The sequence below is a fragment of the Lathyrus oleraceus genome, chromosome 4, assembly GCF_024323335.1.
Source record: "Lathyrus oleraceus cultivar Zhongwan6 chromosome 4, CAAS_Psat_ZW6_1.0, whole genome shotgun sequence".
Classification (NCBI taxonomy): domain Eukaryota; kingdom Viridiplantae; phylum Streptophyta; class Magnoliopsida; order Fabales; family Fabaceae; genus Lathyrus; species Lathyrus oleraceus.
The window spans coordinates 469604414-469611936 of NC_066582.1; the positions used below are offsets into that span (position 1 = coordinate 469604414).

Sequence of the window (7523 nt, forward strand, 5' to 3'; positions counted from 1 at the left end):
GCAAGAGAACCGGCTCATTGTAAGAAAGCCCAAGAGTAAGCTATGTGAGGTTGATGGCGATGCTTAAAAGCAATCGACTTACAAGGGTATGGAAATGGGCTCGACATTGAATCGAGAAAAATATGATTTTAATAGTTTAAAATGGTTTTGATTGAATGATGAAATTAAAAGAAAGCAGATCAACCATGAGTATAATAAAAACATAAACATAAAATAAAATGCTAAAAGAAAATAAAATGCTAAAAGAAAATAAAGACCCGGAAATCACCCCTCTCCACCAGGCCACTTATGACTAGTTGTTATTCTGATGCTGGATTGGATAAATAAACTAAGATGGATTAAAAATTGGAATTAAAATAAAAAAACTAATAAAAAAGAAAACTGTTGCACTGACCTAATTAAACCCAGCCGCTTGGCTGTTGGGTTCTAGAGGCTAGTGAGATTGGGAATCAAAAACATAAGTTAATGTAGTATATTAAATGAAAACATTAATAAATGAAAACCTAGAAAGTTTAATCATAAAAAAACTTAATGGTTTGCATGTTTATCCTCGTTAAAAATAAATTAAAAAAAAGAAAAGGAAACAGAGTAGCAGTTTCATCGTCCTCGTTCTCCCCATCTGCTTCACAAAAAACGCCCTTAATGAAATCTCTCTCTGCTCTCGAAAACGCTCATCAACACTCACAATCTCACTCACACCAAACCTCACATTTCTCTCACCAAAATCCTCTTTCAATCGCGTCTCTCACAATCTCACGAGCTCCAAACCTCTCTCGATCTCAAAATCGCTCTCTCTCAACTCTCAACATCTCTCTCAATCGCTCAACCTCGCTCATCAATGCTCACTTCTCTCACAATCTCACTCAATTGTGTCACTCTCACGCTGCGTCTCTCTTTGCTCTCGCGTCCCCAACCTTCCTCAAACCTCACTCTCCATGAAAACAGAGGCAAAGGCTGTTAAAAGGGCTCACCTTCGACGGTGACGGCGAGCTCAGGTAATGCTTGAATCTTCCCTCCACTTCTTCGAATGCTGGTTTTCTTTTATCTTAGGATTAGGTTTTTGATTTGCTTTCAAGTTTTCAATTCCGCCTCCTTATTTCGTGTTCTCAACTCATTATTTATCCCTCACGAATTAGGGTTTTCAGGTTTGGTCTGGTGGAGTTCAAAAGGGGAAATTTCCAGAAGCGCTTTTCGTGCTCAGAATCGAGCTTGTCCTATTTGATGCTAGATTTGGAACAGGTAATCTGAGCTCAAACTTTCTTCTTCATTTTTGTCTTAATTCCAATTTGGGGATTTTTCTGAAATTCTACCTCTTTGACTAATTTAAAGTTTTTTTTTACTGCAGTGAAACTTTGGGATCGTTTCAATCATGCCTTAATGATCCGTGTGTTACTCAAGGTTGTAGGTTTGCCTTGCCCTTAAAATTCCATCAGAAGTACCCCTTACTGCAATGAGTCCCGAATTCAAAGGCTGACCCTTGTTGTTCCTGAAGGTCAGAGCCATATGAAAATTAGGATGGTCACGAAAAAATATGCCCTAAATCATCAACCACTGCTATATCAGAATCAGTGAAGATGTAGTGAGTGATATCCCTTGGATTCTGAGAAAGCTTGTAAAGTCTTGTTTCTAAAAGGTAATGTAAGACCTGATCCTTTGAAGCATCAACTTATCTCTTGAATATTCACCTTGTATGGGATATAGAGAGACCCTATTTCTGTGCACTGAAAGGTCAAAAACTGGGTCTGTGAGAATAATCAAGTCGCTCTGGGGCATTACTACCTGAATGAAGACATTCAACACAGCCATTGACCTGCCCATCTTATTATATGAAGTGTTGCCAACAACTGTTTTTGATGATTTATCATCTACTCTATCAAGAGAAGAATTATAAATAGTAAAGACAGTTACAAATGTAATACTTCCATCTACACCTAATCTGTCATTTGAAGAATGGGTCCTATTGAGAGCTTTTGATCCTTGGCATTGCAAACGGTTTGACAAGCCTTGGCCAGCAGCAGGACCAAGAACCAGATGATCAAATTTCTTGTTTAGTTGTTTACGGGGTTCTGGATCGGTGAGGATGAGAAGACGGGGCTCACTAAAGGAAGTTTGAAGCTGATTGGTGAAGGTTCCAGGAGTGTGCCTTGCTTATGCTTGTAGGTTGACAAAACATACCGGTTTGAGGTCTGCTGCGTGACTTGACGATAAATTGGTCCAGGGACATCCAAGGCATAGAAAAATGGTAAACTCCCTGGTTTCTAACCCTTCCTTTCACGTATATTGCAGCATTGCCGAATTTATGCATAATTACCGCATTTGATGCTTATGCAGAATTTTAGATCATGGCACATTCTGATGAGTTCTTTGACGCCATACACAAAATGCAGTCTCAACGTGCCTGGCGATCTCGAGTGCGATATGTTAAGAAGATGTGTTCAAGCAATCAAGTAAACATCCTGAGGAGAAACGATTTGATGTGCTGTACCGGTAAAATGAAATCCACAGAAGATTGATTGTTACATTGTCCGATTGAGTCAATTTGTCTTCCATTTGTGACGGTATTCGATCCCTTGTTTTTTGGAGTGCTCTAATATTGAACTGCAGTTGTTCATTATGCAGGCATTAAGAAGACCATGATTCCAAAGGTTGATCATGAATAATGTCCAACACCAATGTAGAGCTCGGAATGAGGTCAACTCTTCTGCACGATGCTTCGAAAATGCCTCACAAGCCCACGACACATGACCATCAGCCAGTACCCCTTGTTATTTTTGACGGTTGCAGTCTTTAGAAATTCAGTACAGGAAGAAAACTCAGCAGAATTTTTCATATTTGCAACATTATTTTGGAATGAATTAGAGTTAGCTGGTTGGAGGTTCTATTAGGAATGTTGAAACCTTTTGTCATGATATTGATGTGTTGTTGAACTCTTTTTTTGGAATGAATTATTGGAATGCTGGAATTTAGATTCTTGATGGAGTTTTGATTGTTCATTAAGATTGTATTTGTAGGATTTATGTAATATGATGTACTTGTGAGAAAATGTTGTGAAATGTAATTTGGAGCATGACTTTGTAGCTTATGGAAATGGATATGGATTTTAGAAATGAATTTAGAAATGGATATGGATGTGATGCATTGTTATGCTTGAATGTTACATGAAAATGTATGTATGAAAATGAGTTTGGAGATGTTTGAAAGTTAAATATTACTGAATGTTATGAAATGAGTATGTACTATTTTGATTTGAAATGCACTATGGATGGAAAATGGATCATGTTTGTGAGATTTTGCTTTGTTATTATTATTTTATTATTTTTTGACATGGTTATTCTAAAGTAATGAAATGAATTTGTGGTTGTAGAAATGGATAGGGATTATTTTGAAATAGTCTAAAACTCATCTAAATGTCAATTTAAAATCCAAAAAAACCAATAAAACCAATTAAAATCAAATTAGTCTATAATTTGTTAAAATTACTTTGATATCAATTCTAACATTTATTCGAAAATAAAAATCAATTAGAGTTTGAATAATTAGTAAAAAAAACAATTAAGATTAATTCGAAATTTGGAATTAGATTTACTTTGAAATTAAATTAAAATTGAAAAATTAAAAAAGTCAAATAACTAAAATCCATTTTGTAATCACAAAGCACCATGATAAAAAAGCTAGATAATAACCAATGTTTATCACAAAATATGGATTTGGGAATGAATGTATGCAAATGAACTTTAGGCCAAGTGCCAAACAAAAAATGGAAAAAAATTCAGGACCAAAATCGGGGTATGACAATTTAACTTCAATCACATCGTTAATTTGTGAAATTTTATCATCTTGGTAAGCCATGTCTTCCATAAGATCTTCATTTTCAATATGACCTAATAGTTTTGATTTGATTACAACATACTAGCCTCGCTTACATCGTTGAATTGAAAGATAAATAACATAATAAACTTGCTTTATAGTATGTACCATTATGAAAGGGTCATACTGTTTGTCCCTTCAATCCCTTCACATCTTAACAATGTTATGTATTTTTATCTATTTTGTGCCTCTAACAGACGGATCATACCAATCACAATAAAACAAGACAAATTTATTTTCCTAGTCCACATAATTGTATACCAAGTCGTAAATATGTGTAAGGACGCCATAGAAGTCGTCTTCACCGCCATCTATAACTTCTTTATGAATATTTCATTGTTTATGATTTTTTTTCCTTTTTGTCTATGTAGGAATGTGAAATTTATACATATTCGCAAAGTATGTATGCCATTAATTTGCACATTGAACAGGGTCTTCAGACAAGTTTCTCAAATTGAGTGTTCCGGAGTTGGTGCAAGATTGCATGCCAATTGTTGCTTGAACCATGATGGAAGATAGGCATGTATGTAACTGGTAGTTGCTTGTTCACCAATATTTTAAAAATAGTAGGTATTGAAGGCCCTATATCGAAACACAATATATGTAATTTAGAAGGTAATAAGTTTTATATTCAATGTATTTAAACTAAATATGTACTTAGTATACTTACTCAAGGTATGGTTTAACTTCAACGCAACTAATCAAGACATGAACATGACCAGATTACAATTATTTTCAGGTCAGTCAATGCACATTCATCATTTTAGAATGACGGCTAGGAAGATGGAAGAATAATAAGGTAAATTGACTTCTTTTGGTAACATTGTCATACCCTAATTTGACTTTCGATCAATAAATCAATACATGCATCATATGCATATCATAGCATGTATTTTATCACACATAATATCAAAAACGTCGACCAGAATAAAATTTCGATTTTACAGACAGATCAGTTGAATCAATTCTAAAATGAATATAAAATTACCTGGGAAAAAATTTTAAGATCGGGCCTGCAGATGTCAGTTTTATTGATCTACGATTCGCACAGTTCATCCTGACATGCTCGTTTTTTTTCAATCTCATTTGCGTTCGCAAATCGATCAACCTAAGCCTTTTCAATTGGATATTTTTTACTTCAAAATTTGATCAAAACCTGTCTGTTTTTCAGAATTTTATTTCGCACAAATTATTTCAGTGCATTCATTTTATTTTTCCTGACACTTTTACGCCATATTTTTATTCATTTTAATATTTTTTTCTTTTTTCGTCAAGGTGTTCACAAAAAATGAATAGAATTTACTGGGTAGTTTTTCTGATATTATTTTGATTATTTGAAATTGTTTAAAATTTATTTGACTAATTTGTTTTAATTCATTTTCACTTTAAAATCACAAAGAAAGGGTATTGTTGGTATTCATTAAAAATTCTAACGAAAACAATTCCACGCGGTGCTAAGAGAGAAGTTTTTTTATTGTTAAATTCATTTTTCAAAGAAAAGAGGAAAAGGTTGGCCTGATGATGAAAACCAGAAGAACACTTCTTTTCTTATTTCTTTTTTTTTTTAATTCTCACTCTTCTTCTTTGAGCTTATCCCCTTCTTCTTTCCAGCCGCACCCTCTTCATCTACAACTACTCTACCTTGGTTGTTCCTTCACCATAACCACCATAATATTCCCTCTGACACCGACCAGAGAACCACCTCACGTGGTGCACATAACAAGCTTCACCAATACACCTCCACTACACCAAACGACACCACACAACTCCTTCAACAAACACTTTACAATCCGCTCTCCCTCACTTGTCTCATCACCACACTGTAATCGACCGGACACCCACAAATTCCACTTGAAAACCACCATAACCGAGCTCACCCTTCACCTCCTTAAACTTGCACTACCTCTTTCTTCATCATTCCATTTATCCATCGATCCACCCTTACATTTTCCTCTTCATCACCAACGACTCAACCTCATTCTCTTTTTTCCGGCAATCGCAAAAACTGTTGGCGCTGCAACCTCTCTTCCACCTTTTGCCTAACCACACCACCATCATATAACCTCCGGCCAAAAACCATCGTACCACCTCAGATCCACCATCGTAACTTCCTTTCCTTTTTGTTTCATTTTATTTTTTATTTTTTTTATCATTTTCTTTTATGGGTTTTTATCAGTAGGGTTAATGTTTCTATTTGGACCATTATTTCATTTATTGTAATTTTCTGTTTTAATTGTAATAATATTTTAATATTTTTATTTGTTAAGTTTTGTTTTAATGTATTCAATTTTTAATAGCTAGTTTTTGTTTATTGATTAAATAAATTTCCATTTTGTTCTTGGATTAGTGTGTTTTGATCCCTATGATATTATGTCCATCGATTAACATTCTGTTTTGCTGCGCTATTGTATTGATTAAATCGGATCTGAATGATCCTTACATTTGACGTAATTTGATTATGGACTCTAGTTGGATTTTGCTGTTTATTTTTTATCATTGTAAATAAGCCTGTAATATTGTAAAATGATTTGGTTGATGTTGTCTTTTATTGTGTTGCAATTTCGGAGTTTAAATCTAATTTAGCTTTCAAAAATCATTTTGGATGCATAAATTTCGTTGTTTGGTTTCTTATAGAGTGATTCCTACATGAATCTACCTTAAGTTAGGTTAAAGCTAAATTCAATATTTTAAGTTTTAGTTTATTTTTCCGCTGTAAATATTGTATATAGTTTATCGAGTTACTGGATTTCTCAATGTGTTGCAAATTCGACTTTGTAATATCATATTTTGCTCAATTTCTTATAGAGTGATTCATACATGAATCCATTTTAAATTAGCTTAGAGTTAGATTCATTACTCGAGATTTCGGTTTGCTGTTGGTCCTTTGGCTTTCTCTTGGGCCTTCTTACGTTGATCTCTTGTTGTTTACATTTAATCAATTAAGTAAATCTTGTTTTAATTAGTTGGCTATGTTAATTAAGATTGATTAACTTTGCTAACTAATTTTTATTAGCTTAATTAATTGGTTTAATCAATTTTTAATTAATTGATTAAATGATCATTCACTTGTTTACTTGTTTAACAGGCTTGTATTTTAATCGCTTTATTATATCCTCATTCGAAAAAAAGTATCCTCGTATCCGTGACATATTATAATTTTACCACTTTCCTTTATTTTATTCTTGTTACGTAAAATCAACCGCTTTCAAAAAGAATAAAAATAGTGCTTGATCCAATGTCGAGCAATTTTCACTTCAAACCATTTTCACAATTCATCTTGCAACATAAAACATGATTGATCCAACGTCAAGTCTTTTCCCGAATCAAGGTAACTCTAAGTTTTCGTTTCTTAATTAAACTTCAGATGAAAAGGGGATGGAAAGTGCCCGCATCATTGTTCCTTGAATAATTGAATGATTGGCGTTCACCATATTGCTCGAATTTCTGTCTTCCGATAAAAATACTCTAATCAAACTTGTATAAAGGAATGGGTGGCACACACCTCATTATTCCTCAAATAAGCAAGTGGGAGGCGCTCGCCTCACTAATGCAAATATTTGACTTCCACAAACAATTTCAAAATGCTAAATTGCACGAAAAAGGAATTGGAGGTGCACGCCTTACTACTCATCAGATAAGCGAACGATTGCCGCACG

At 34.1% G+C, this 7523-nt stretch overlaps 1 pseudogene; it reads right to left on the minus strand.

Moving 5' to 3' along the window:
• Positions 1–1348: 1348 nt before the first annotated feature.
• LOC127138000 (uncharacterized) lies at positions 1349–2316 on the minus strand (annotated as a pseudogene).
• Between the last annotated feature and the right edge of the window lie 5207 nt (positions 2317–7523).